Genomic DNA, 21918 nt, shown 5'->3' with positions numbered 1-21918 from the left:
TTTTTTCTACAGATGGTTAATAAAAGCATGCACTTCTGCATCTCTTTTTTTTAGAGATAAGCAGTTAACTGGGATCTGATGCAATATTATTTGCTGAATAATGCCATTGTAGAAGAAAATTATAAAAAGAAAGGTAGAGAAATTATAAAAAGAAAGGCCTCATAAAATCAGGCCTGCTCTGTTAAACCAATAGCTAGCCTGTCATTTCTTCTAAGTGCAGCTAGTACTTTGCAAGTTCCCATGCAAAAACAATCTTGGTATGAACAGTTCATTAACATAACAACTAATTTTTGGGTGAAAAATAAGTGCACCCACATAAACGTTAGATCTGGTCCATGAGAATCCACAAAAGAAAAATGTAAACAACCTGAACCCTATCAGAAATCATCATCTGACCAATAAATGAAGTAGTAAGAAAACTACCAGCCAATAGATGTTGGACACGAGGTCTGTGAAAACTGTATTAAATAAGTTATGTGAATAAATAAAGATTTGGCTTTTCCCTCATGAAGAAAATGGAGTCTTGCTTGATTTATTCCAATGTCATTGTGCTTAGTAAAATCTTAATAATTATAAAAATATATAAAAATATAATGATAGACAGCAGGTTCATCAGTCTTGGCCAGAGAATTTCGATTGGTCTGGTGCCATTAATATTCATCACTGCAGAATCAGGACAAACTCCATCCTTAGATCTAAGTAAGACAATTAATACAGTTTTGGAAAAAATAAAAGCGCAGATTCTTTCCTGTCTTTCTGACTCGTTGCAAGGTAATAATGCAGAATCAGTGTGTCCTTAGGTCTGCACATGGGTTGGGAAGTAACCAAGCATGTTGCACAGAAGTACTTTGAAAATAAGTATAGGTGTCTTTGATCCCAGCAAAGAAGTGGTATCAGTCTGTGCTGTGTAGACCAGTAAAAAGAGCAGAGATATAATAAATTTCTTGCATTGTTTTTTTGTCAGTGCCCACTATAGCTTTTATGTCTGAAGTCTGGTAATAAAGTTTTTTGATATTCAGATTGTTATGTGTGGAATTATACATCTTTCATTCCATTTCTCTCTGGATATGTACAGGGTTATTGCCATAGGTTAGGTAGAATGGAACCTGGGAATCTAAGCAGAATTTAAATGAATTTAAATTACTTTGTTGGTTATTCACTGCAAAATTAGCACCTGCCTTTTCTGGGAGCAGAAAAGAATGGTCAGGATTAGACACAAAATATGATTGTGATTTCAAATGGATCTCTCAGAAATGTACCTGTTTGTGTCAGTTCTGACTAAATTCAGGCCTGCTGAATTTAGTAATTCAGTAACAACCATGCACAGGGCAGTCTGTAGCCAGAGTATTAAGTGCACTTCATTCCTGTGTACTTGCAACATTGAAGTTTTCTTCATGTAAGGTGTCTATTCAGTGCCATTTGGCATAACTGAAATAAATTCCCTGCATAAAGACTGACAAATACTAGAGAAAATGTGATAAAATCCTGACTTCCTTCTGTTTTGAGTCTTTATCCATGCATCTTTTTTCCTTGCAGACTTTTTGCAGTGGACACCCTGGGATGCTGCCTAGAGCACCACTGTCAGCTTCACAGTCACTTCACTCCCTTTCCTACTGTGCAACAATCTTTCCTCATCTTATTTTTGCCTGTGGTTTTTGTCTTTTTTGTTTGCTCTTTGTTCTGTCGTTTTGTTGATCCACAATGTAACAAGTTCCCACACAGAGAAACAGTCCTGCCAACACCTATCATCCCCATTCCAGAAAAAGCACCAAAGTGATAATATGATCGTTTCCCCTGTAATTTATACCACTTTATTGTGCTTTTTGTAAGTATCAGCTACTTAAGATCTGTTTATTCCATTTTGTGAAATGGCCTGCAGAGTAGGATCCCATTTAATATGACTTCTAAAATGGACCAAATTTTCATGTTGCACTCTTGAAATACTTACTAAGGCTTGTTCTTAGCTGCATGATTAATTATGTAAGGTAAATAACTAATTTATAAATTAAACATGTATGCAACTTTTTAATATACGTAAGTAATTATTTAATTTGTTCATGTGTTCTTTTAGAATTTCCAGTTAAACTATTATAATTAATGCTATTTTAAGAGCAAATGAGTGTAAAATTGCAGATGTCTTGGAAGGAACAGACTTCACTTAGGCAGGAGGTGGTAATTGAAATAATTGAACTTCACATTGTAGTTAAATTTGCCTCCTGCTTCTTTCTTTTAACAATCACAAAAGAATATGGAATTAAGCCCTTTAAACTCTCAGATGAGATTAATTTCATGTCAGTGTACTTGAGACAAAGATAAAAGAAAGAAGAGTGCTTCAAATGGGGCTTCCATGTTCTTCCTCACGAAACAACTCCTGCTATAACAAATCTTTCTGACAGGACTTTCTCTCCGGATATATAAAATGCAAGGCTGTGTAGTGTCAGAAACTGGCAGGCCTCAGAACTGGTTTTTCCATACATTTCAAAATGCTTATGTGTCTGTAAGGCCCTTTCCTTGGAACAGGAGGCACACAGCCCTGAGAGCCACACGCCCCTCCTGAGAATGCCCCTGACAAAGCTGAGGGGGCAGCTCTGTGTGCCCAGGCTGCAGCCACTGCCCCATCCCTGACGTGCCTGCTCCACTCTCCAGAACAACACCCAGGCAAGCTAGATAGGTGTGTCCATCTGTCTCTGGCAGCAAAAACAACTGAGGGGACTTTGTTCTTGCCTTTTGTCCTCCTTCAACCCCATTCCCATGCCTTAACGCGGTCCCCATTGCTTTGCCAGCTGTGCTGGAGTAATCTGGGCTAAAGAAGTCTTCTAAAAGGGAGAGGTTTTCCTCCCCTTCATACTGTGTTGTGCAAACCATTGCCCCTCACTGACACATCTTGAAGCACTCCAGCAGCACTCTCTGCCAACTGGGAATAGTGGATTCAGTGGTTCAGGGTCCTGCTGAGGGCTTGTAGCATGTGGCTGACTTCTGCAAACGAAGCAGAAATCACAGGCAATTGTGAAATCATCATATCTGGGAGCACATGGCTGAGCCTAAATGCATAGAGGGAGGGGAAAGGGAGCAAAGGCTGGCTGTGGGTGAGCCAACAGGTTTAGAAGTTAGGTTTTGGAATGAAATGAGGAATGTAGAGGTTACAGCAAAAGGAAATGAAAAATGAAGCCATGGGATCCACCATGGGATAGGAATGAGATCCAGCAGGCTAATAGCCATTAAGCACTCTTCTCCTTATTGAGTAAGTTCCCATTTGAATAAGTCTCCATTTGGACAATACTGTTATTCATTTATCTTCTCTTTCTTCTACTGGATGAGGTCTTCTTCACTTTCTGACTATCTTAGGGTTACTTAAACCATGTTAATGTAATGCAAGTTTATACTGTGCCATTTTGTGTAACACTTTGCTTGTTTAATTCTTACACCATACAGTTCGTGCAGCTGCTACAAGACCCTGACAACTTCCCAAAAGGATGCGTTCTCCTAAGTTGAGGTTTAAGTGTGAAAGAAGAAAAGGTACCTTACAAGAAAATAATCATATTTTTTGTTGCTTTTTGACTGAAAGGGTGTTCCAAAGACAAAATAAAATAATTTTTACTAAAATGAGATGAGAAGGAACAGTTATGGTAACTATGGTGACAGAATTCACAGTAAATTCCAGTCTGTGTTTACACATAGGACTGTGCCTTATGACTGTGTGCCTTATCCCCTTATGAGGGATAACCAGCCACAATCCATTAGAATGTACATGGAATGTATTTGTAATTGCCCCCAATATTGAGCATCTACTTTTGCTCATAGGATCCTTCAGACTAGAATCATGCCAGCCTAGAACCATACCAAGAGACCTCTCTCTGCTTCTGACACCTTTGTCAGAGAGCTTTTAAACAGTACAGTTTGTACCATTCTGTTTCACTCGGGCTTTGGTGGACTTCTATGAACCTATTCTCCTTAATGGCAACAGATTTTCTTTTCTAGTTTGACAGCTTAGGTGATCAGCCCTCATATAACTACATTTTGCCTATTTCCTAAAGGCAAGCAGCATTTTGCCTACATTTCTGAAACCTTTAATTTAAACCTCTGGTTTAAAGTGTAAGTACTTTAAAATTATTTGAAAAGCTGGGCAATGTTTAGTAGAGAAACAGATTTGCCATCTGGAAGGTCCACAGCTGGATGCAGGACACCAGGTCGGGGTCTCATGAGAGTAAAGCCACCAGATTACTTCTCTCTACCTGCTGGTCGCCCTTCTTGTGATGCAGCCCAGGGTATGGTTGGATTTTGGGCTGTAAATGCTCATTGCCAGGTCATGTTGAGGCTCTCATTCATCCACAGCTCCAAGTCCTTCTTTTCAGGGCTGCTCTCAATCCCCTCTCCACCCAACTAACCTATACCTCTGCTTGAGATGGCCTGGACTCAGGTGCAGGACCTTGCACTTGGCCTCATTTATCTTCATGAGGTTCATGTGGCTCCACCTTCCAAATCTTTCAAACCTTTGTGGTAGAGAGAGAAATGTGCCAAAGAAATTAGATTGAGCCTGAGATCTGGATGAATCATTGATTTCTTTTTGCTGAACTGACCTTAGCTCACTGACTCTGGAGGGCAGAAAACCAGGTCATGGAGAAAGAGCCTCTTCTCCATATTTTTCATATTTTCTGAATACTGTTTTATAAAATTGCAGGTTTTTATATGGAATTTTAAATTATTTTATTTCATTCTACGCAAAAGCAGAAAGAAGAACTCTCTGAAACCATATAGTGTGCTTTTCTTTAGTTCTGGAAGGGTATACTTCCATGAGGTTCTGCATAGAAATAATGATCTGCTTGCAATTTAATGTGAGCTAGAAAATTCAATACAGAAATTATACTCATTAAATCAAACAAACAACTCCCCAAACCATTTCATGCACACACAGGTCCCTTTACCCACAGTGGATAAATAAGCAAAGAATCTCCCTTGCTCATCAGAAGAATTAATTTATATGCCTCATTTGGATAAGAGTTACTTGGCCTGAAGGCATTATAACTACAACAATACATATGTTTGCATCAAGTTCCTTCTTAAATTTTTAGAATTCAGCCATAAAAGGGACTTCTGGGAATCTAGAAATTGGTAACTTCTGCCTACCCTGTAAGAGTCTGCAAATTCCTCATGTCACACAATCCACACAGATTCTCTGCAACTAGCCCTGCATGACCCCAACAAAAAAGTAAAGCAAGTTTTCTCTTCCTGTAGTCTATCTGTTCAGCTAAGATAGCCATGAATTTACAGGCTACCTAGCTTATCCAGCTAATGTAACAGCTCCTGGCAATTCTTTCAATTGGTAATGAGCATCATCTCTAATTCACCTGCTGAGACCTCATGCTGTCTTGCCTTCCTTTCCCTTGTAGGCAAATATGAACCTTCATGCAAACAGTTGTAATTCAGCTTTAAAGCTCAGTAATATTGTTCCAGGGTCCTGATTTAGATCTTGCTATCTTCCCTTTGCAATGTGAACTTCAAAAGGGCCACTCTTGGTTTGTGCTACAGCTTCACAAACCTCATTGACAAGATGTGCCTACATTGGGGTCCTGGTTTGGGGCAGGAGTGCTTTTCTGAAGTCAGTGTCTCATATAGAGAGACCAGAATGAATTAAATCCCTTCTGATAAAATCCATCCCGGAACTCACCTGCTCTAGTCCAACACTCCATGGGACCAGAGTAGGGCTAGACTATAGTAAAACACACAAAATATGTATATTTGTGTATTGCTACAAAGAGTAGGGGCTCAGAACGAATAGTTCTACCTATAAAACTTTTTCTATTGGCACCTCTACCTCTTGCTAATGGAAATGTAGCCTCAACAGCCCTCAGATATTTTAATTTCTGTGTTATCTTTGTGTGACTTGTTGTAACTAAAATGGCTAGAGGCAAAATACTCAGTTGGATAAATTTAGCTGCAGTTAACATAAGCAGTTACTGCTTCTCTTTATATGTTACTGATGTAAAAGGGATTTTTTAGGCTACTGATGATGTGAATGCCCATAATTGTAGTCTAAGTGTGTGTAGGTGTAGTATTTGTAAAAAGGGTTATGTTAATCTGAGAAAATAGGTTTGAAAGAAAAGTTAGAAAAGCATTAATCCATCCTCTTGTCCCAAATCAAGAATGACTGCATGCAAACCATTCCTGGTCAATATTTGTGGAACCTAGAAAGACCTAGAGTTTCTTATTTGATAATTAAAATTGTAAATACAGTATGCAAAATGTTACAATTTTTTCCTAATAAATAATTTAATTTCCCCAGAAGCACAGGACTTAAAAGATACATGAGCAGAGTTATATAAATCCTTTTGCAGCATTTCCTTATAATAAGTGGTAATTGGAAACTTTTCTGTATAGGATGCCTTAATGGGTACAAAGCTTTTAAATTTTTGCATGTTTGAAATTTCTTTTGGAAATTTCAGCCAAAGTGATCCCATAATTTTTTTTTCCAGTAATTTCCTTTCATCATTCTCTCTCTGCTTTGCTCCTCACAAACAGTAGCACCATCAGGGAAGAGATCTATATTTTTGGCCATGCTATAATGTTCTGAGATTACATCTTTAAAAATTCCTAGTCTTCAAAGTTGTTTGAAAAGTTGTGGGTCTTTTATTTGTTTGCTTGGGGGTTTTTTGTTGGGTTTTTTTTTGTCGTGGGCAACCTTTTTCAATCTCTGTGAAAACAAACTGGTGAGTACAGTAGAGAATTTTTAAATTTTTAAATTTCTATAGTTAAAATGGCCAAAGAAATTCAACTGCCATTTTTCTTCAAGCTAGTTTTCCTCAGACAGATCCCAAAATGGTGCTCAAGCTACACCTGTCCCATTCCTGTAGAATAATTGGACGTGGTTCTCATAGCTCAGAAATAACCATGCTGAATAACTGTTGCTGCTACAAATTATTTGCGTATGCCTGAGCTCAGGACTACAGAAGTTTCAGCAGCTTTCCCTTAATTGATTTCTGGTGAGCCTAGCCTCTTGAAGAAGAAGAAGTAATATTTTCTTGTTGTGGGGAGTAGAGTAAAAGCAGAAGGGGGAAATGGAATAAATTCAAAGTGCAGTTAGACGAAGACTGCATGAGAGTCAGAAAACTGGAGAAGGACCCAGTGAAAGCATTTGGTAATGAATTAGAAAGAAACGAAAGGAAAATATACTGGATTTTGCTGTGACAGTTTGGTGAGAAACAATGGATACCCAATTTTTTGAATTGGAGTAGGGGAATAAATGGGAAATTGGAAGTCAATTGTTCAAAAACATAATGCTGAGAGCAGGAGCTAGAATTGAAAAGTTTAAGAATGATCTGGGTTGGTCATCAGTAATCTATTTACAGAACAGGTTGGGCATCTCTTGAGTGAGGCAGAATCCTAGGCCTGAGAATTGTGTGAGAAAAACTGATTTTAACATCTGCCTCAGATTCAGCCATACACAGCTAATGCCATTGACCTTTTTCACAAAAGTATTTTGGGAAGATGGCCCATGAAGTCTTCAAAAATTCTGTCGAGGAGCTCTGTAGAAAGAATTGTGAGAGAGCACTCATAATCATATACTGCCTATGTAAAAAAGTTTTAAGAGTGTGCAGAAGAGAGGCAAGCCCCTTAAGTCCATTCTGCACATCAAATCAGCCTGAAAGAATGATGTGTGCCTCATGTTTTTTTCTGTCTCTCTGTTCTCAATCTAATAAATCTGGACACTATGAAAGGAAGCAGACCACAGTGGTGAATCACCAGGGTGTACATCACCTACCAGGTACAACTCCTATCCCACTGCTTCATCTGTGGGCAGCACACAGAGTGGCTGGCTGACTGACTGACTCAGATCCACGTGCTCTGGGAGCCTGATGTGAAGTCACAGGACAAGAGCAAGATCATAGGTTGTGCTGAGAGGTGTAGAGTGGGAGAGAATGGGATGTGAGCCCCTTGTGTGTAGCAGGCACCGAGCTGGCTAGGGGCCCATGGAGGGCTGAGGCTTAAAGATAGGAATTGCCAAGTCACGATGAAATAGCAAAGGAAGCCCCTGCCTTCCGCCTTTCGGACCCCAGCTTATCTCTCTGTAACCCCACAGGTCACTTTCCCCTAACCCCTACTAATAGACAAGTTTGGATCCCCTTATACCCTATAAAAAGGGGCTGTTTTAGCCCATTCTGGTTAGAAGAGCCATCGTTGGAACCCTTCACAGACCCCTCAATAAAACCACTGCTGTGGAATGCCAGGACGTTTTCTTCTTCCTCGTGTCTGCTTCCCGACTAGCCTGGGCGCCTTAGCAAGCAAAGAGCTGGAATCCCGAGAGAGCTGAATCACTAAGGAGCTGATATCCTTTGGGCTTGCTAAGGTAGCCAGCGGCTGAGAGCGGCCTGGGTACTCGGACACTCTGTCCCCATGAAGGACTGAGCTGTCCGGCCCGGGCTGCCTGCTTGGGGGCAAATGAGCCCAGCACTTGTGCACCTGTAACTCTGTGAGAGTGGATCAGTCTGCACTCGGAGTGTGATTATGCAACAAAATATTGCGGTAGTTTATATATTTCTGGAGAGGATGGCAGGTGAATCATGATGTCTCTACAGACAGTTCTGTCATTTCCTAGGTCTGAATTCCAGCAGCTGAATGGCAGCTTTAATAATGCTCTTTAACAAATCCTTCTGTGTATCATTAATTTGTAATTTTGCAATCTAGCTGTAATTTGAGACATGTATTTATTGAGTTTGCTTCAAGAGGATGGGAACCTGCCTGCAATTATGTGGTGTCTTTTGACTTCTTCATTCAGTAAGGAGTATAATTTGCCCCAATTTTTTGTTTCTCTCTCTGCACTCATTCCAATACATTGCTATATTTCTAGATATTGTGATGTGAGAATTAATCCTGTAAGAAGTATTCCCTCTTTTCTCCAACCCCTTTCTCCAAACCCTCTCTCTTCCACAGCAGGCTCTGACAATACTGATGGCCAAAATAGCATATTCATCTTTGTACAAGTAGATCAAAGACTTTCAAGCAACATAGGTAGGAATATATCAGATTCCTTTCTTCTTCCTTATGTAACTTGCTCTCTTTCCTTAAGGTAATAGCTCTTGGGTGTAGAAAGGGAAGAAATAAGAAGATTGGGTTGCACTCCATCTTGAGAAAAATGAAAATTCCCTTGAATTCAGAAATGTCTTTTTAAATTCTGTACACATGGAGATTGTGAAGAGCTGAAAATATAACAGACAATGATGTAGTGACTAGTTGCTAGTTTGAGCCATTGCCAAAGGCATTGGAGATTGGAAGCCCAGAGTTTCAGGGTATGCTGAAGTTGGGAGGGAATTGTCTTAGGAGTGGTCCATGACAGTTTCCTTACGGCCTAATTAAGCTGGTACTATCAGGAATTCAGCAATTCAAGAAAATTGTATTAACCTTTTGGTCCAATTAAATAGGATTTTTCTTTCATATTCTTCACCTCTTTGGATTCTTATGCTGAATTGTTTGATTCCTGTCCATTGCTGCACACTCAAGTGCTTGGGAAGCTACGTGCATATTCTCTGAATTGTCTTTATTAAACTTTGAGGAAAGCTTTTTCTTTGTTTTCTTTGAGCACTGAGATTTTTAATAAAAGCTTTGAAGAAGAGGTGCTCACATCTAGTGTTTCAATCAAGATGTCATGTAATGCTTTTTTTGAAGACATCAAGGTTTTCGCTAACTTCCTTTGTATCTGATCATAGCCCATAAAAGGGAATCAGTATAAAAAAATATGTGGCCATTTGAATTTCATAATCTTGAGAGACAGGATAAGTATTTTATGATATATCTATTTTTTCCCATTAGTACACCTCCTAGAACATTAGAAATAAATGCCCAGTGAGCCACTGTAGTGATACAGCAGCTGGTATAAAGAAGTTAGTTTACTGTATATAATTAACAATGTGCAAATATGCTATTTTTACCCTCGTAAAAGTTCATGGAGCTCATTGGCCATGAGTCACTGCTGAGTCCGGAGATCTGATTTTAGAACAACATTCTTAGAACACGAGTTATCATCTTTCATTATTCTCTTTTCTTCAGGCAGTGGTGCTGGCTTTGCGAAAGCAAGGAATAATGTGGACTTCAGCTTGGGACACAGGGGAGAGCCTGTGTTTTCACGAGACTCCTGAGTTTGCATCTTCAAGCACTCATTCTCAGACTCTCCCATAATGCTGTTTCAAGGCCAAGAGCTGATCCAACCAGAGTTTCCTTTTGAATTTATATCCTGATCCAGTGAGCTTCCATGACCACTTCTTGAAGCCAGTTCTGCAGAGCTCTGTGTGGATACTGTACAAGGCCTTTCTGTAGAGCAAAGGGTTTTGCTTCTTTGAAGGCTCAAGTTTATTCATATACTATATATCCCTTGAAGTATATGAGACAGAGGTGGTCAATTAAGATTCTGATCCCTGTGCATTCTTGGAATATGGAATGTAACTTTGCCATTTAAGTAATGACTGTCTTATTTTGCCTCTAAATTTCTTCTTGAAAAGTTTTCTGTCATAATCTCTATTTTTGAGAACAAAAAGAGTGTTTTAGATAGTAATGGAGTTAGATATAAATATATGATTCTATCTGGAAAATAGTATCTCAAAAAGTACAACATCTGATCAGCTGGCAGCTGCTACAGTCTGGCTGTTGCTTTGGAAGTGCTGTGGGCTTGCCAGCTGTCTGTCTGGATGAGTTGCTGTGGATTTTTTGGGCACTCTTGAATGATTCCCTAAACTCATTTCAACAGGTACTGCTTACATTTTAGTTTTCTAAAATTTGCTTCTTCTTGCTTCTGTTCTTTGGGAAGCATCCTTTATTAAAAGGGTGTGCATATCTTATGTGTTCCATATAATGTGTTACCATAGCAAAAATACTTGCTTTTAAGTCACACTCACCTAGAAAACATGGGTGGGCTTTGGCAACTCCACCAAAGGTTGTGGGGAGCTGTGTCCCTCAGCTCATCAGGGGTTACCCATGTCTGACAGAGGAGTCCAATAGAGACATTCCTGAACTCCCACACATCCCAGGACTCCAACAAGTATTCCCCTGACTCCTTCCACCAAACTGGAGCTGGAGGCAATGCAGCAGATGTGAGCTAAGCATTGTTCATTTGCTGATGAAACACAGTCAATTCATTTAACCAAGTGTCACTGGGATAAACCTGCACTGCTTTGGGACCACCAGCTGAAACCCTGCCACTGCGTCTGCCCTGTGCCATTCTGCCCTACAGCGAGGCTTGGGGCTACGTCAGGGATTTCACTGCCTTGGGTTATTCTGCCTTCACAGGCTTGCTTTGGCAGCTTGAAAACACTTTGACATCTGAGGTTTATCACGAGATTGAATTAGGGTTCACTTTGATAGTTAAAATATTGCCTGCTAATTCATGCTGGTCGAAATAGCAGCTCTTTCAACACTTCACCAGAAAAATAGAAGTGATTATTTTTGGTTGCCTGTGTGGTTATACAATTGAGCTGGAGGTGCACTGCAATCTTTTCCTAGTTTGGTATGTAGACCAAGATTTGGAATTTTTTCTTGTTTTTGTTTTGTTTAATATGGGCCGACTAGGAAAAACAAACAAGGAAAAATTATAGCAGAACATAAGACAGACATCTGCAAACCCTTGCAAGTTTTTTTAAGTGCAAAATTTAACTAAAACCCACTGATATTTTCAGATATCAGAGCCAGTACTGACACAACTTGCTATTTGAGGACAGTGAAAGAGACATTTCTTAAAATCCAACTTTGTAAGTGTTTTTTCCAACTGTCAAAATAATTTTTTTCAGAAATGTCTGGTTGGCCTTTCGATCCATGATATAAATAGTTTAAGGCTATTTTGTTTATCTAAGATATTAAAAATTATTTTAATGAAAAACTCTGTGAATTTTGAATGGGATTTTTCTGATCATTTAGAAGAAGAAATATTTCAGAAAAATTAGAAACAGACAGTGCTTTCCAGAGCTTTTTAACCAAATAATCTTCTGTAGCCTATTTTGGACCAAATTTTCCATAGACAAATTGTGAACATGTCATCCCTTGTGGTCTGACCTGTGATTTTGCTTGCAGAAAATGCATTGTAATTGAGGCACAGACTAAAACCCAGGGTTTGCAGTAAAAAAAACCAAACCCAAACCAAGTCTCATTTGCTTCTACCAGCTATATAATAGTTACTACTCCCTTTCTAATGCAGTGTATAAAACTCTCTATAAAAAGTATTGGTGTCAAGAAGAGGGAATGTGAGGAATTTACTGAGCAATACACAGAAACCTGCTAGTAAAGTTGCTCTCCTTGGATATAATGTTTGAATGCCGTCAAAAAATAGCAGATGTGTGTCTGAATGTGTCTTTCAGGTGACTGAAAGGCCCTACTTTTAAGCTGCTTGGAAAAAAAATAAGAGGCCACACCTTCCCAATCAATTCTATAATTTTCTTCTCAGTCTATTCCATAAATTGAAAATATTTAGGTGCTCAAAAAAAGGGAGAAGAGAGATCCTTAATTCATCCTGAAATAAAAACCCTACTTTTTTTCTTTGCTCAAAACCATGAAGATTTACATTTCTGATTCAAATATATAATTTTTCCCACCTGATTTTTAATTGATATTGAAATTAAAAATATTTCACTTGAATAGAGAGAATCATAGATTTCCAAGTTTGTATAGGAAATTAATTTCTCAATAGGAAGAACAGATAGCACAGCAGATAGCCCAGATTATGCCTCATTTCAGAATTAGCAGGAAGAAAAATATGGGAATGAAGCTTAAAAAGAAACATGATTCTTCCTTCATTGAAATTTGCACTGTCCTTAGGATGGCCTGGGCAAAAAAAAAAAAAAAAAATCCCATCACATCCAGCTATGGTACTATTTAGAAATTTAATAAACTACATTTGCAACTCAGAAAGTTCCTTTATATCTGCATTAAAAACCACATATCTCCACCACAGTTACAAATAATGTGAGATTATTCAATTTCTAATTCTTGTTCTGAAGGATTAATAGTACTAAAACCCATCAAATAAAAATGATTTAACCTGTTTAATACTGGAGATTTAATGAATTATTTATGAAAGTAATTTCATCTAGACTGTGCTAAGTAGCAGAATTGTGTTTTGCTTTTTGTTTGTTTACCACTTTTTCTTCTCTTTTCATAGAACAGCTTATGTAAAGTAGTTCTAGAGGAAGTTTTAAAAGCAGTCTTGACTTTGTGCCACCATCCACTGATGAAAAGAATGGATGTGAGTATAAATAACAGGATTTTGACTTCAATACACTGGGAAAAGTTGGATAAAGACACACGTGATGTCAGGCACATTTGATGTCATAAATTATCCTTCTGGACATAAACTTAAGGTCTGAATGGTCTTGGTACTCAAAATTTGGTCCTAAAACTTGTACCAGAATTGAATTAATAAGATGAAGAGCTCATGACATACAATTTTGATTGTACATTCAGTATTTATTTGAAATTTATGCTAATATATTAATAATGTGGGGGTTTTTTTAGATTTTAACTGAGCTCAGAATGATTGCTTTTTGCCTACTCTTCCTAGATGACCATGGATAAAAAAATCCCTGTTATTCTGTGTGTTGTGCTTTTGTAGCACTATCAAGTTGGTCAAATCCCATTTGCAGTTATTTGCTGCAGAATAAAGAGTAGTGTTGTTTCTCCTTGAAAACTTCTGTATCCTTTCAGTTTATCTAAGAAGTACCTTCCTTCCTTGCAAGAAGCCTCTCTTGCTGAATGTTCCTCATGAACAAATTAACAAAGGGTCTCTGAAGGGAGTCTAACAAGGGAAGTCTAAAGCACTCTGTATCTATGCCAGAGAAGATTGATAAATCACTTTTTGTAACCATGCTTCATTAATGCACCTCTCCTATGCAGACTGCAGTTTCAAAACAGTGCTTATCAATATCAAATCTGGTTAAATCAAATGTTAAAACACAGCATGAATGTCCTGATACTTGTCTTAGCATTTGTAGCAAAGTTCCTTGTGTAAGAAAGATCAAAAGACAAAAGAAAATGAGGAATTGAATACAAGAGTTAAAAGGAAGATAAACAACCAAGACCCACTGCCTGCAGAATATGGGCAGTCATACAGCTGTACAGAGTGTATATACAATGGTATACAGGACAAAAAGTGAAAACAATCATACAAATTATGTAAGTTTGCTTTGCGTTATTATATATGGTAATTAGTGGATTATATTCTTTGAAAGAAAAGACTTCTGGGCTTGCTGAAAACATCAGTACTTGAAAAGATTGCACAATAATTGACTGTTGGGAAAGTAATCTTTGAAGCAATCTTGAGTTGTAGACGTTGTTAGCCGGACTCAGTTTCTAGAACTGAAGGGAGATTTCTCAATCCTGAAACATTCTTCTGTGTGCACCTTGAGTGAAAGGACACTAAGTATCTGGGACAGCAGCAGTGGTAAACATGAACTAGTGACCTGTAGTTCATATCTGCAGTTCAGTGTTCTGGAGATATCAAATTGTTGCTAACTGCAGGGCTTTTGTCAATCAACTGTATTACATTTTTTATTATTGCCAGTGAACATAGGTGGGTCCTAGGGCTCTATTGTAAGGGCCCTATCCCTGGGCTCTATCCTAGGGCCCAGGCCTGTACAGAGCTCAGGAAAAAGGCTCTCCTTGCCCCAAAGGCACATGGTTGAACCACTGGGGTAAAATGGGGGTAACATAAATGAAGAGTATAGTATATTAGGAAAAAACAGCTCATCAAGAAAGGAAAATTTTTACAGAGCATTAGCAGACTGAATGTTCTCAAGCTTTTTGTAAGCATCCCAGACATGCAGGTGCAATTTGAAAGAAGGCAGCAGAGTGGCTATTGAGAGCTGCTACCCCATACAGGGAAGAATTTATAAGAACTAGCTTAGAAAATCTAACTGTGCATACTACCAGAAGATTTTATTCTTGAATGGTCAAAGCAGATATGTGTTTTAGAGCATTATAAGAGACAGTTTAATTAGAAACAGTCTGCTGGAACTCTCTCTGCCTGTGAGTGCTTTCCACCACGTGCTTCAGGTCTCACTGTCTGTGGTTGTCTTTGGTGAGTCCTGATCCTGAGTTTTGTGCCTCTTATTATGTCTTTAGGAACTAATCTTTGAATACTGAAATGACAGATAGGTTCTGAATAGGCTGTGAAGAATTATGAAATTCAATCAGATACTGTTCTAGATGACATCTGCTTGAAATGTATGGGAAAATAAAGATATTTTTCCTGGGGACTCCCGTCCTTTAAAAAAAAAACAAAACATGTAATTTGAGGAATACTCAAAGTTCTACGAATTTGAAAATAAAAGGTGACTGTTATGTTCATTTAGTGACAGTCCCTAAGCTGTACATTATTTCTGCGTAAGATATGGTATATGTTCAAAAAAAGGTATAAGTCAGAAATACAAAATGACTGAAATGTAAACCTAAGGCTGAACTTCATATTTCATTGTTTTCTGATTAATGAATCTCATTATACATTTTTAAAATTATTATCTTACAGAGCTAAATGCCATGAATATTTTACTTACATGTATTTACAGAAGCTGAACAAGTAATACTTTAGCCTACTAATTAATAAACTAATTAGAGCTTATTAACACTTTTACAGATGGATTTTTCAGGTTACAAGTTATTTTGAAAACATTTTTAATCCTTCTAACTTGTGACTCAGTAATTTTTAAATTGTGTACTGCACAGCACGACATAATATTCCAGTAATGGTCTCACTAATGCTCTTCACAGAGATAAATACCAGCTCTTCAGTAATCTTAGTATTTGCTGGCTTAAGCATCCAGGAATCACAGTCATTTTCTTATCTATAGCACTTTGCTGAATATTCATGCTTAATTAGCTCATTTACTCTATGACCCCAGGATCTTTCTCAGTGTAAACACGTTTCAGAATGTGGTTGACACTTTTACAGAATTATAGGATAGTTTGGATTGGAAGGAACATTAAGGAAGGGGGTTCCAAACTCCCCTTCCATGAGAGGGATATCTTCTACTAGACCAGGTTGCTTTTATATCCCATTTTGCCCTTAGATCTCATTTTTGTCTTTGCAAATTTCATAGTTTTCAAAACAAGTACATTTGGAACAATCAGATTACTGTGCAGAGTATCTCTATACACTGTAACTTGGCACTCTACTGATTTTCATGAAATTTCAGACTGCATATTTATAGCATTTACCATTTGTTCATCTGATATCTTCACTGTTTACAGCAGTAAGGGAGAATTTGTAGACATTAATTGAGATATTAATGAAATGCAGACAAAACCAGATGGATTAAAGTTGCATGGCTGAGGCAGCTGATGCTTTCTGTTGTTTGTTCTGAAGCAGATCTTGCTGCAACAAATGGCAGGAGAATTGAAGGAAACATGAACCAGTTCCTGAGCTGATGCACTCACAGTCAAGCACAATAAGGCAACTGAAAATGAGCATCAGGGTATATGACAATGCTTCAGTGGGTTTGGTGCTATTCTACCTTCCTATTCTACCTTCCTGTCTAGCAACAGCAGTCAAAAAGCATATGGTGAATATCTTGTGGCAGGAGCCTTTTTAGCTGCCAAGTTGGATACACCAACAATCACAAGCCAAATCTGCAATATGATAACGTAGCTACCATATTTTAGGAATGATAATCTGAGGTGCATCCTTCGCTACAAATACTCCGTGTATCTGGAAAGTTTGCAGGAGGGTAATAGTGCTTCATATGCTCTTGTTCTGGATTTTGCTGTTGAGTTGTGCTGCAGAAAGAAAACTGTTGTGTGAGGAGATGGCTGGTGTACAGTGACAGAACAACAGCTAAGAGCATGGGATTGTTTTTGAGCTCTGTGGATGAAAATAACACGTTACTGTCAGTGCACCTGCCTTGGAATGCTCCCTGCGTACAAAAAGCCTTTTTTCTGTCTCATTTGAGGCAAAGAGTGTGCATGCCTGAAAAATAATGCATTATCTACCAGGTGCAAATTTAGGATTTTGCTGCTTGAGTGTGTTGTCATTCAGGCGATAATGGACTGGCCTGAAGGTTTTGTTCATTAAAGACTGTTTAATTGCTAGGATGTAACATGGAGTTGCATAAGAAAATCATGGACTTGGAAGGCTGGCCAGAAAAGCTACGTGATTGTCTGTGTCTGCATACAAATGCTTCTCACAGCCCCTGTGACCTGTAGGCTGCATTTTTGATACTCTATGCACCAGCATTGGGATATTAAATAGTGAACTTCCAAAGAAGAAAATTAAGATTTTCTACTCACAAATAGTATTTTGAAACTGTGTAGCTGGATAAAGTCCAATTTATCCAGAACTCTGGTGACCAACAGTGGTGATAACTGATTGCAAATATATACATAAAAATATTAGAATTAGAATAAATGTGCCATATAAAACTGCATGCCTTCAGTGAATTCAGATTAATTATTCATATACCTGTGTATATTATGATTTCATGACATAATAAAGATGTCTCTTTAAAACAACAACTGAATAATGTCTAACATTATTACATGTAGAGGACACTAGTTAATTTGCAAAACATTTTAAAGGTTCTTTTTAATGCAACACCTATCTGATGTAGTACTGATGTGGCAGTTTGTTTACAGCTGTTTTTATAAGATCTGAGTTTAAACCAAAATATTTCTGTTTGCACTAGTAAATAAATCATCAGCATCTTGTCTGGGGATTCCTGGTAAACAGGCTGAGGTATTTTTTTTCAATCCCATTCAGTTTTCCGTAATAAAATGTAAACAATTAAAGAAGGTATTTATGAAAAAGTAATTGCGGTAATAAAAGGCTAAATAAAAGAAGATACTGAAAAGATGCTAGGGAAATGGTTTGTTGGTTTGTTGGTTATTTTAATGAGACATTCTAGCAGCATACAGCCTTTCAGGGGTCTTCCATCTCTTTCTGATTTGTTGCATCAACTTTAGGAAAAATCACTTTTTACCAAACTATTGTTATCTGCTATAGCATCTACTTGCCTTACCCACTGATACAGCTTTTTTCCCCTGACTATTAAAATGGATCAAGTAGAATGCTGACATATACACATTCTTCCCAGAGGAAAACCTTCACATTCCCTTATTTAGGAATGAGCTTTTAAAATTCATTCAATCTGTAAATGACCTATCTCAAACTAAATGGAAAACAATACCCTTCCTCGAGTAGCCCACTTGAGTTTTCAAGGATAAATTTATCTTGTGCTTTTTCATGTAGTACTTTATTGTTCTATTTGCAATCCCATTTGCCAGATATTTTCATGCTGACTATTGCATGATCTCAGTGGCTCAGCAGTGGAAAGAGCTAAGCTGAGAGTCCTTCCTCTGGCGAATGTTTGTCTTGAGGTATCCTTTGTTTAAAAGTGCAGCAGTTGTGGTGACAAATACAAATTTTCATACTGAATAAGTACAAGGCTTTGACCCACCATCCTCATTGTGTGGGAGAGCTGACTATGCTCTGCAAGAGGAGAGAAGAAGGCCCTGAACATGTGAAGTGCCATGCAATGCAAAACATTTTGTACTGGGTTTATGAATACTTCATATGGCGTTGGCTGTGAAGTGAAATTATTGAACATGGTATTACATTTTCTTTTATGAAATGAAAGAGAGAAGAGAAGCAACAGTATGTGAGAGACCAAATAACAGAAGGAGGCATATTTTCAAACTAATCTGCGAGTCTGGAGGTTGGGAAAGCTAAATAGTTGAAAACTCTCTGTGGAAGAAAGAAAAGGGAAGTTTCTCACACACCCTTGCAGAGACTTGATGCAGTTTGTAATGATGGTAAGGAGCTGCAGGAGCTGGTAAACCTTGAAGAATTAAAAATGCACATAGTTTGTGATATTTTTTTAAATTAAAAATTATGGTTCTTAACATAATGTTTAGGTTTAAGAAGGACTTTATGGAAATTTGGTTTTTTGCTGTTCGCCCAGACAAATGCCAATTAAAGTGGTGTGACAGCCTTGTGTTTTGCTGTCAGGATGCTAAAAGCTTTCATTCCAATCTTGCATGGCGCGAGACAGGGAGGGCTGCCTTGTGCAGATCATACACTAGAAAAAGTTGTTGGCCCATAAACAACATCATTTCTGTAGCAGGGGCATATTTCAAGTGAACTGTGTTGCTGACTGTGTTCCTGTTAAAAAAGAAATGTAAAATATACATCTGTGTAGAGATATACATGGTAAATATCCATTGATGTTTGCATCAGCTGGAACTCTGCATACAGACGTAAAGCAAGTAAAACAATTAAAATCATCTGAATAAACATAAGCTTGAATTTTGCCATAGTACTCAAAAGACATTATCTTTTTTTTTTAGGGTTCCTGTGGTACCACAACAGGGGTCAGGGGAGGAAAATTGAGCTCTTAGAAAGAAACTGAAATTCAAGCTCAGTTCTTGCCAACAGAATTCTTATATTTCATGTTTTCACATGGCAGCTGCCCTGAGTGCATAGCCTCTATTTTCTGCTCTTACAGGTTGTAGCTGGCTTTTCTTTTCCCCAGCTGACTCCTGTCCACTCTCTTCACTGCCTTATTCCTAGCAGCTTTTTTAGCACTGTGAGGGGCATCACTTCTGCTGCTCTTTTCCCAAGGCTGCCATGTTTTTCATCTTAACTGATCTTTTATGAGGCAAAAATGGGCATAGGCGTATGGGAAGAGATTTTTGGGGTACTTCAGAATTACAGAATTAAGCTTACTCTATTTAAATGAATAATATAAAAGAAGATGGAGGAAGGTTTGAAGGCAATTTTGAAGAAGACCCTTTCAACATGGTGTTGTTTTTATTTATTTTTTTGGGGTTTTTTTTCTGTTTTAGTTATGTTTTGCTATATCTCTTTCAAATACTGTGTTCATACTCTTTTCAGTCTCCTGATCAGCATTTCCAATAATGAATATGTCATCAACTAAGATTGTGGGGGTTTCCTGATCTTATTTCAGCAGGAGAAATGAGATTCAGTGTGTGTCTGGATTTTTGAGGCATGTTTTTGGTAGTGGGGAGTTACAGGGATAACTCTTCTGCAGAGAAGAACCTGCCAGAAGCTTTCCCCATGCTTGGTGGAGCCAGTGCCAGCTGGCTCCAAGACAAGCTGCTGGCCAAGCTGGGAGAGCTTCTGGTATAACAGATTCAAGAAGGAGAAGAGAGAAGAGTGAGACCATGTGAGAGAAAGAGCCCTGTGGACACCAAAGTGCAGGAGGAAGGGAAGGAGCTGCTGCAGGTGCCAGAGCAGGGATCCCCTGGCAGCCCATGGGGAAGGTTGTGGTGAGGCAGCTGCGCCCCTGCAGCCCACACACATCCACAGTGGAGCAGAGATCCACCTCTAGCCTCTGGAGGTTCTCATCCCAGAGCAGCTGGATGCCCAAAAGATGCTGTGACCATGTGGGCAGCCTGCACTGGAGCAGGCTCTTGGCACAATCTGTGGACTCATGGAGAGAGAAGCCCACACTGGAAGAGGTTTGGTGGCAGAACTTGTGACCCCATGGGTGACCTCACACTGGAGCAGTTTGTTCCTCAAGGATTGCACCCTGTGGAAGGGATCCACAGGGGAGCAGGAGAAGAGTGTGAGGAGTGGAAGAGAGCCTGATAAACTGATCAACTGACTAAACTGCCTCCATTCCCCATGTTTCCTGGGGGGAAGAGGTAGAAAAAATTCAGGAGTGAAGTTGAGGCTGGGAAGACGGGAGGGGTGGGGAGATGGTGTTTTGAGGTTTGGTTTTATTTCTCATTATCCTACTCTGATTTTATTGGTAATAAATTAATTTTTCCACAAGCGCAGTCTGTTTTGCCTGTGGCAGTAACTGGAGTGATCTCTCCTTGTCCTTATTCCAACCCACAAGCATTTTGCTGTATTTTCTCTCCTCTGACCAGCTGAGGATGGGGAGGATAGTGGGGTTTGGTTTTGGTGGGCACCTGGCATTCAGTGAGGGTTAGCAGGTGCTCTTTTAAAAACTACAAATAGGAATATCAGCTATCCAGATTGACTTTTCCTGTGCTAACAGGATCTGTTCTTTTTAGACTATCTTTGTTACACTGTGGTTCAACCTCATTTTTGGTGGTTTTTATCTTAGGACTGTTCATTAAAATAATCCCTAAACACAGATTAACAACTTGTTATGATTTTGGCCTGATCAACTACTTCTGTCTCTACAGATACAGTGAATATTGGCAAAGTGATAAATATATAATAAATTGCAGGATGAGATATTTAATTGTAATTTATTATGCCTCTAATGTGTTATCTACTTCATCACTCTTCTGTCTACAAACCTAAGAACCTTGGCTAGAAAAAATGTAAAGCTCCAAGCCTGTAAGCTTTAAAAATCTGCCTATATAAACTCTTTAAATATCTGCCTTGTCTTTATAAAATGAAACTTGATTGTTCCTCAGCTAAGGAACTTTACCTTCAAAACAAGCTGGTCTTAGTACAGAGGGACATTTTTCAGTCATGCACAAGGGATGGCTTAAAACCTATTTATTAGCACTGCAGGGTAAAAATGTGGACTTCATATCTCTTGACAACATAATGTCCTCGATGTCCAGCAGGGCCATGCAACTCAGCTTCTTAATTTTCAGCTGTCTGAAAGATGGAAAAGTAAGCAGTATTGGTTTTGATAGGAAAAATACCAGTTGGGTGCCATCTTTTTTTTTGGTAAGAAATATGTGAAATACATCTTCTGCAGTTTTCTTTCCCTCAAACCTCCTTCCAGTTAGAAAAAACTAATAATTTTAATAAACCATTTTGTCTCCAAAATTTTCCAGCATTTGAGCATAGGTTTACCTCCCCTCCCTGCCAAAACATGTCAAATACTGCAGTACCAGAATTTTTAATGCTTTCTGGGACCGTCTGCAGAATTCCCAAGCAGGTAATGCTCCTCTCAAAGAATTGGTGATGAGCTATTTGATCAAAACCCCCTACTTTTTTACCTTAAGTTT

This window comes from Ammospiza nelsoni, chromosome 3, assembly GCF_027579445.1.
Source record: "Ammospiza nelsoni isolate bAmmNel1 chromosome 3, bAmmNel1.pri, whole genome shotgun sequence".
Lineage (NCBI taxonomy): Eukaryota > Metazoa > Chordata > Aves > Passeriformes > Passerellidae > Ammospiza > Ammospiza nelsoni.
The sequence above is the reverse complement of the archived record's forward strand: the minus strand, read 5'-3'. Positions refer to the sequence as shown.